The sequence below is a fragment of the Vipera berus genome, assembly GCF_964194415.1.
Source record: "Vipera berus genome assembly, chromosome: Z".
In the NCBI taxonomy this organism is placed as follows: domain Eukaryota; kingdom Metazoa; phylum Chordata; class Lepidosauria; order Squamata; family Viperidae; genus Vipera; species Vipera berus.
This window is the reverse complement of record NC_138205.1, coordinates 65,053,086-65,062,339: the sequence shown is the minus strand read 5'-3', so window position 1 is coordinate 65,062,339 and position 9,254 is coordinate 65,053,086.

Below are 9,254 nucleotides of genomic sequence, written 5' to 3'. Positions count from 1 at the left end.
GGAATGCTGGGCCAATAGGAACTGGGCCAGCCACCGGTGCCAGTCTCCTCTGATGATTCTGCATAGTGCGTCCTTTGTAGTCTTTACCATAACCTCTGCAAGGCCATTTGAAGACGGGTGGAAAGGGGCCGAAGTGACGTGTCTAATTGAGTTGTCCCTGATGAAAATCTGGAAATCATTGGAAGTAAATTGGGGGCTGTTGTCTGAGACCAGAACATTCGGGAGACCATGAATGGTGAAAAGCCCCCTTAGTACCTGTACAGTAGCAGCCGTGGTCATGCTGGTGACAGGGATGACCTCTAACCATCTAGAGTAACTGTCCACCACTATCAGAAATACTTGTCCCTGGAAGGGCCCTGCAAAATCTATGTGTATTCTGGACCAAGGGTTCTGTGTTGTTTCCCATTTGTGAATTGGGGCATGAGGTTGTGCTGATCTGGATTGTTGGCATAGATAGCATCTGGCTACATGTGCTTCTATATCTTGGTCTAGGCCCGGCCACCACAGGTAGCTGCAGGCCAATGCCTTCATTTTGACTATCCCTGGGTGGCCATCGTGTAATGTCTGGAGGGCCCTAGTTCTGTGTTTGACTGGGATTACAACTCTGCTGCCCCACAGTACGCAACCTAAATGGGAGGACAATTCATGTCACCTGGTAAAGTAAGCCTGGAATTCTGTTCCTGGGCTGTTTGCTTGCCATCCCGAGGTAACCCAGGCCAACACTCTGCTAAGGTTTCTGCCTGTACCCGTGGCTGCAGCAATGTCTTTTGCTAAAAGTGGGCATTCTGGCAGTTCTTGTATTACCAGGATGTGACCTGCCAGAGCTGGGTCCGGGTGGGTGCTAGGCAAAGGCAGTCTGCTTAGCCCATCTGCGTGGCACATTTCTTTACCTGGCTTATAAACCAGCTTAAATGTATAAGCGGATAGGAATGTTGTCCACCTCAAGATCCTGGGAGACAGGATCTTGAGGTGTCTGTTTGTCACAGGTGAATAATCCTAGCAAGGGTTTGTGGTCAGTAAAAATTGTAAGTTGTCAACCGTATAAGTAGTCGTGGAATTTTTTTACACTAGCTACAATTGCTAATGCTTCCTTATCAATTTGGGCATAATTGCGTTCCGCTTTGGAGAGTGTCCTTGAATAATAAGCGACAGATTGTACCCCGTCCTCCTGCAAGTGGCTTGTTTTCTATAAAATGGGTGATAGTGGAGTTGCTGGATAGTAATTTTTTCAGTTGATTGAAACTATTTTCATGGAGTGAAGTCCACTGCCACGGGGCCCCCTTGTCGAGTAGTCTGTGTAGGGGTTCAGCAATGGTTGCCTTTTGGGGTAAGAAGGCATGATAGAAATTTAGGAGCCCCAGAAAGGCTTGTAATTCTGTTTTGTTTTTTTGGAGCTGGGGCTGCTTTGAAGGCTAATATTTTGGAATCGGTGGGGTGGATTCCCTGAGCATCAATTCTGTATCCTAAGAACTCTGTGGAAGTCACCCCTATGGAGCATTTCTCCCTTTTTAGCTTGAGACCTGCAGCATAGAATCTGCTTAATACCTCCTGCAGTCTCTCAGCTAAAACTTCTTCTGATTCCCCTGCAATTAGTATATCGTCAAAATAGGGGCAAACGCCGGGGATTCCCTTAAGAGTTTTTTCCATAACCTCCTGAAATATGCCCGGAGCCACTGATATGCCGAACTGAAGCCGGTTTACTTTAAAAGCCCCGTGGTGTGTCACTATGGTTTGTGCATCTGCTGTCTCCTTAATGACGGGGAGCTGTAAGAACGTATGCGCCAAATCAAGCTTGGCAAAGATGGCACCGGACCGGATTTTGGAGAGGACATCTTTGACTGCGGGGACTGGGTAAGCATGGGGGTTCAATGCGCGGTTTAGGGTCACCTTATAGTCTGCGCAGATCCTTACTTCACCGTTAGGCTTAACTGGAGTGACGATAGGGGTTTCCCAGGTTCCCCCCTCCACGGGTTCTAGTACTCCGCGTTTTACCAGTCAGTCCAGTTCGCTCTCAATTTTACTTTTGAGAGTGAACTGGACTCTTCTGGCCTTGATCCTGACTGGCAAAACTTCGGGTTTTAGTTTTAAAACTACGGGGGAGCCTGTGTATTTCCCTAAAGAGCCATCGAACACGTCTGCAAATTGCTTGCAGACGGCTTCGAGGCCTCTGGCCTGGGTGGAGTTGATTCCTTCTATCCTGATTCCTAAGGCCTCGAACCAGTCGAGCCCTACCAGACTGACCCATTTCCCTTCAGTGACCTGGACAGTTAGCTCCCCTCGGAACCCCTTGAATTCTACCCGTAGTTTGGTCTGCCCCCTTAGCTTAATCGGTGCCCTTTGGAAGTTGGCTAGCAGAATTTTGGTGGGTTGCAGGGGAATTTGTCACCTGCTATGGCTACAAATTTCCTGAAGGATTCCCCATGAAATGATGGAGACTGAGGACCCAGAGTCTACCTCCATTTCGCACGGGACCCCTTGCAACCGGACCCTAATTCTCACTTTAGGCCTTAGCTGGTGGATTGATAGGGGTCCCCTGCCCATGCGAACTGTCTGTACTGAGGACCAAGGGAGTTCTTCGATTTGGGGAAGAGTGGTTCTCCTACCTGGCAGGGATGCTTCTAACTCGTGAAGGTTCTCCCTGTTCTGGCTGTGACATACAGTGTGGATGTGCCCGGTTTTTCCACACCCATGGCACTTGCCATTGCGGAAATGGCAGGTGGCTCTGGCATGGGTCCCGCCGCAGCTGGCACATCTCGATCTCATGTTCTGGTAGCTGGGGTTTTTGCTGGTGGCCCCCAGTTTGTTCAGTCTCTGGTCCCCATCACGGCAGTTTTGGAGCCTGTCAAACTTTTGAAGGATGGCGTCGACCTCATGTTCCCCATTGTCGCAGTCTCTTACGATGTCCTGATGGACTGACCCATTTGGGCCGCTGCCTGGTTTGGCCGAGTTTTCTTGATGGCTGTTCTCGTATGCCATGATTTTCATGGTGACCTCCGCTAGATCCATTGTAGGCTTCGCAACTATTTTCCACTGTAATCGTTCGTTTCTTAGTCCCACTACTATTTGGTCTCGAATTCTGTCCTCGAGGTCAGGGAACTGGCATCTGCGGGCAGCGTGGTGTACCCCTGTGATGAAGGTGGTCGCTGATTCTCCTGGTAATTGGTATCGTTGGGCGACGTTTAGGTGCCAGAAGAGTTCCGACCTCTTCGGCATGAAGTGTTTACAGAGACGCTCTGTTAGGTCTGTGTATGGCACAGTGGCAATCGGGTCTGGGCTGCAGAGTCCGACAGCGATGTCATATACTGCCAGTCTGCTGAGGCACAGTAATGCCGCGGCTTTAAGCCGGTCTTCTGTAATCTTGTTTACCAGGAGGTAGTCTTCCACCTGCCCCCAGTGTGACTCCCAGCCCTCAGGGTGCCAGATATTGAATTCCCGGATGTGTCCGAGGTTAGCCATGCTGTCCTGGTCCAATTTCTGCTTCACGAGTGAGTTGGCAGAAAGTTTCCTTCTTCCACAGCCCAGTGGCTTCAGCTAGTGACTTCACAAACGGGCTTGTGGAATTGGTTCTCCTTTCTCGGCTTGGTGACTTCAGCTCAGTGACTTAGCTCTGTGAAGCAGATGAATCCCACCTTCATCGCCAATGTAATGTAGCACCGGGTTAAGGACCATGCAAGACAGCTGGTACTTCAGCAAAGAGTTGTTTATTCAGAGGAGAATCGGACAGCTGACAGTGGGTTAGAGTCGCCCTTTTATACACAAGCTGTCAACCCTTTGACCAATCTCTGCGGCGCATTCTCCTGCCACAGAACTCTGACCAATCAGCTGTCAGCAGCCCTTGATAGCTCCGAGCTGTCAACCAGCTGCTGCGCGTGTGCAATCAGCTGGCAGCAGCCTTCACAGCTGAGAGCTGTCAACAAGCTGCCGCGTGTGTACTTCGAACTGTCAGAGAGTTGTCAGCGGTTTTATCTCATAACTAATGTTGTTCCCAAACCTTTAACAATCGCAACACAGCACAACACAACACAACACAACATCTACACCTTGTGTTCTTTCAGGCAAAGACATCAGTTTCAGCAGCCCTTCTCTCATGATGTCACCAACAGCATAACGCAAAATTACTGCCAGTCTTGCATGATTATTAATATCTGTGCTTTCAAGCACATGGGCCAAGCACATGGAGTAACAGGCTGCCTTTTCTAGTTCAGTGGTGAGCTGCTGACTAATATCACTTGTGAAAGATCGCAAAGTTGGAATTGATTGATTGACCTTTTTTCCCCCAAAAAAACTTCATTTCCTTGCACATGGTGGGGGCAGGACTGAGGTGAGCTCCCATGACACCAGGACCCCACAGAACTGCCTACCCTAGCCGCAGATCCCTGAAGGAGTGCCCAGCTGCATTTATCTCCTCCTCAAGGCTACTGCTTCTGTGCTCGCTCTCCTTGGACAGGTTGTTCATGGTGGGTGCAGGAGGGCAAAGGTCAGAGGGAGGCCCACTCCCTCTCCATGCAAGGAGACTTGGCTTTGTAACCAAAGCAGCCTTAGCAATAGGATGGGAGACCACCAGGGGATGGCAAAATGGCAACAGGGCTGCTGGTGGCCAAGTGCTAAGGCAGGACTTCCCTCAGACCCTCCCTCCCTTTTATTCCAATCTCCTTCCTTCATTCCTTCCTTCCTTCCTTCCTTCCTTCCTTCCTTCCCTCCCTCCCTCCCTCCCTCCTTCCTTTTCATTCCCATCTCTTTCCTTTTTTCCTTCTCTTTCTTTTTCCTGTTTCCCTCCCCTCCTTCCTTCCTTCTCTCAAAGAGTAAGAGAGTTGGAAGAGACCTTTGAGATCTTTTGTCCACGCCCCTGCTCAAGCAGGGAACGTATACCATTCCAGACAATGGAATATCCAATCTCTACTTAAAAGCCTCCAGTGATGGAGCATCCACAACTTCTGAAGGCAAGCCTTTTCACTGGTTAGTTGTTTTCACAAGTCCTTAGTGCTAGGCTGGTTTTCTCCTTGGTTAGTTTCCATCTATTATTGCCTTCTGATGCTTTGGAAAATAGGTTGACCCCATCTTCTCTGTTGCAGCCATCAAATATTAGAACATTGCTATCATGTCACCACCACTAGTCCTTCTCACTAAGCTAGACACACCCAATTCCCACAAACATTTGTCATATGTTTTAGCCTCCAGCCCCCCAACCATCTCCTAGATAAGGGAGATGCATCCTGCAGGGAAGTGGCAAGACAGTGTGAAGCACCCCCAAAGTATTCCCCTTCCCAACAGAATGGCAGGCCCCAAAAATTGGTTACAAAGGCAGGGACAAATATAAAGAGGGAAACAATACATTTCTTTGGGGGACCTGACACAGGTTTTCTCAGCTTGTATCTCCCCCCCCCCAGCCCCCCCGGCCCAGATATATTGACTTCATTTTCCAGAATTCCCAGTTTACACAGCTATTCATTCAGTTCTGAAAATCTGAATTGTTTAGATCAGGAAAAGTTATTTTTACATCAGCAAGAATTAATGCCTTGGTTGCTGATGCAGGGTTTCCTATGCTGAATATTTTTCTATATCTTTCAAATCCTCAGCTGAATTAATAGACTGTGTTTTTATAAGTGCCCCTCTCTATCTCACTTGGCATCTTTAGTCAATGTGGGCTGGTCCAAAATGAAAGTTAAATTAAAGGAAAAGAATACAGGTCTGCCTTGCTCCTCTTTTGATAGGACTACAGTATATCAAATTGTACTAAGTTGGATATTTGCTGCTTGAACAAAGATAACTTTTTTCTCAGCAACAAGACTGCAAGTAGGAAATCAAGTCCTCTGCTTCTGAAATCAATTGAGAAATGAATTATTTATGCAAGGCCAGACTATGGACTCCACAGTAATATGGCTCTTTTTTGTTTTTGCAACATTTAAGAATGCCAATAATATATTTGCTGTGATTTTAATTGTACTGCAGATTTTCTTGTTAGTGCTTTATTTCATTAGCTGCTGCTCATAAAGATTAAAGAAATAAAAAAATGTTAAAAAAACATTTTCTATGAGCCTTTTTTACTTACTATTCATAAGTCCCAATGAATTTTTTTGTTAAGTCGCGTGCTTCACAGAGAGGCGGACACCGAGCTGGGGTAACGATGAGTTTATTCATAACAGAACGAACTGGGGAAACAGGGAAGCCTGGCGTCTATTTGTACCTGCCCAGGTGGATGGCATCCAATCAGTTCAAACCTGGGCTTCCTGCCAGTGCAGGTGACAATGGGTGTAGATCCTGGCTTCCCACCAGGCTGATCATGTCTGGGGCTGTCAACAACTTAACTCATTAGGCTTATCCTGCGTGAGCAGTTATCGCCCGGAGCTGTCCAACCCCTCTGCTGATCTGCACCATCAGCCTCCTGCTGTGCTGTCCTTTGTGTATTTATTTTATTTATTTATTTATTTGTTTGTTTGTTTTTATATACCGCCCTTCTCCCGAAGGACTCGGGGTGGTGTACAGAGTAAGGTAAGTATACAGTAAAACAATAGTAAAAACAAATGAAACCCCAAAATCTATCAGGCCAGGCTGGCTTGCTGGAATAGGTAGGTTGCTGGGAGGCATACACTGCACCCCTTCCCCCATAGTGAGGAGGATCCTCCGTCGTTCCTTCTTAACTATATACAGCTTATTTACAATTTTTACATTTCACCTTCCAGATTACTCCCCCCCCAGGCTAAGAGTGAACATAATCACTGAGGTAGCTGGGGGCTCTGTGTGTCCTGTTTGACCTTCTTAGGCTTGGCTCTGTAGTGGTTTCGGTTCTGCTTCCTGTTCCTTGGTCTGTTTGTGTGTGTGCGTGTGTTTCTGTGTTGGCTCTTTGTGACCTGCTATCCTCAGGCTCTTGCCTACTTTCCCTGTCAGCTCCCTGCCAGGCAGATGGATGCCCCAAAACTCTTCCTGCTGTTCCCCTGGGTGCCTGTGGTTGTGGCTGTGTGTGTGTGTTTGTGTTTGCTCTGCCTCCTCCCTTGCTGTTTCCATTGATTCTCCACCTGTCCCCTCAGGGGCTCTCTTCCTTAGTTGATCTAAGTGTCTCCTCCACAGGAGTCCCCCCTCCACCCTTACTCTGTAGGAGAGGGGGCCTGTCTGTTCTACCACTTCACCTGGCACCCATGGATGGCCTGTGCTGTAATTTCTGGCCCAGATCTGCTCCCCTATGTTGAAATTGGTTTTGAGGGTTGGGGGTTCTGTGTCTGCTGATACTCTGTCTGGGTGGAGTCTGTCTAACGTAGTTATGAGGTGTCTGCCCCACCTGAGCTCTTTCCTGTGGCTGTGCAGGGTGTTGCATGTTGATGGAGGAGGAATGTGGCCAGTCTCTGTTTCCAGTCCCCTTGTACTATTCGTTTGAGTGCATCCTTGGTAGTCCGCACGAACCTCTCTGCCAATCCGTTACTGGCAGGGTGAAAGGGGGCTGATGTGGCATGCCTAATCCCCAAGGTCCTCAGGAACCCCTGGAAATCCGAGGAGGTAAATTGCGCTCCATTATCAGATACTACTACATCTGGTAGCCCATGCGTGGCAAACACTCCCCTTAGTGCCTGTATCATGCCCGCTGATGTCATGTTGGATAAAAGGTACCACCTCTAACCACTTGGAGTGACTATCTACGATGACTAAGAAGGTGTGACCCTGAAATGGCCCCACATAGTCTATATGGACCCTGGACCAGGGGGTGTGAGTTTGTTCCCACTTGTGGACTGGGGCGTGTGCCTGATCTGGGCGAGACCTTTGGCATGTGTAACATCCTGCCACCAGGCCCTCTATCTCTTTATCCAAACCAGGCCACCACAGGTAACTCCTAGCCAGAGCCTTCATTCTTACCACTCCCAGGTGACCCTTGTGAAGGGACTGAAGGACCTTCTCCCTAAGTTTTGTGGGGATGATGACCCTACTCCCCCACATCAGGCAGCCCTTATGGGTCGAAAGCTCGTGCCTCCTCGTAAAAAATGCTGTGAACTCTGGTCCCGGTGACTTGTCCTGCTACCCACTGCTAACCCAGGACTGAATTATGCTAAGAATCTTGTCCCTGGGGGTTTCGGCTGCTATGTCGCCAGTGTCTAATGGGCACTCAGCCAGCTCCTGTATTGCTAATATCTGATTAGCAGGAGCGGGGTCTGGTCCAGCCTCCCTTAGGGGGAGTCTGCTGAGTCCGTCGGCGTGTCCCATTTCCTTCCCTGGTTTATGGATCAGCTTACAGGAGTATGCTGACAGAAAAATGGACCAACGGAGCATCCTTGGTGATAGGATCTGTGGTGTTTGCTTCTCCGTGGTGAATAGTCCCAGGAGGGGCTTGTGATCTGTGTAAATGAGGAACTCCCTCCTGTACAGGTAGTCGTGGAACTTTTTTACCCCCGCGACCACTGCCAGTGCCTCCTTATCTATCTGCGCATAGTTTCTCTCCGCCGCTGACAGGGTCCTGGAATAGTACGCTATGGGAGCCTGCGTGCCATCCTCCCTTAAGTGGCTGAGGACCGCCCCTATCCCATAAGGGGATGCATCGCACGCTAGGCAGATGGGCTGGTCCTCCCTGAAGTGAGTGACCATTGCATCCCTGGCTAGCATGTTCTTAAGGGTCCTGAACGCGCTTGTGTGTGTGGCAGTCCAGTCCCAGGGTGTTTGTTTGTCCAGGAGCCTGTGCAAAGGCTCCGCGATGGTTGCCTTGTGCGGCAGGAATGTATGATAAAAATTTAAAAGACCAAGGAACGCTTGCAGTTCCGCTTTGTTTTTTGGGATTGGGGCTTCCTTGATAGCCCTTACCTTGGAGGCTGACGGGTGGATGCCCTGAGCGTCTATCCTGAAACCCAGAAACTCTGTCTCCGTGACCCCAATTTTACACTTGTCCCTTTTTAGTCTTAGACCCACATCCCTGAAACGGCCGAGTACCGCTCTTAACCGTGATGCCAGGACGTCCTCCGAGCTGGCCGCTATGAGGATGTCGTCGAAATATAGGCAAACCCCGGGGATCCCCTTTAGCATTTTTTCCATGACTTCCTGGAAAATCCCCGGAGCTACGCTCACTCCAAATTGCAGTTGGTTTACCCGGAACGCCCCTTTGTGGGTGATGATGGTCTGGGCCCTTGCTGCCTCGGGGTCTACTGGCAGCTGCTGATAAGCCTGGGCAAGATCTAATTTTGCGAGTACCGCTCCGCCTTGCAAGGATGCCAGGATGCTGCTTACGGCGGGAACCGGGTAAGAATGCGCACTTAACGCCCGGTTGATTGTCCCTTTGTAAT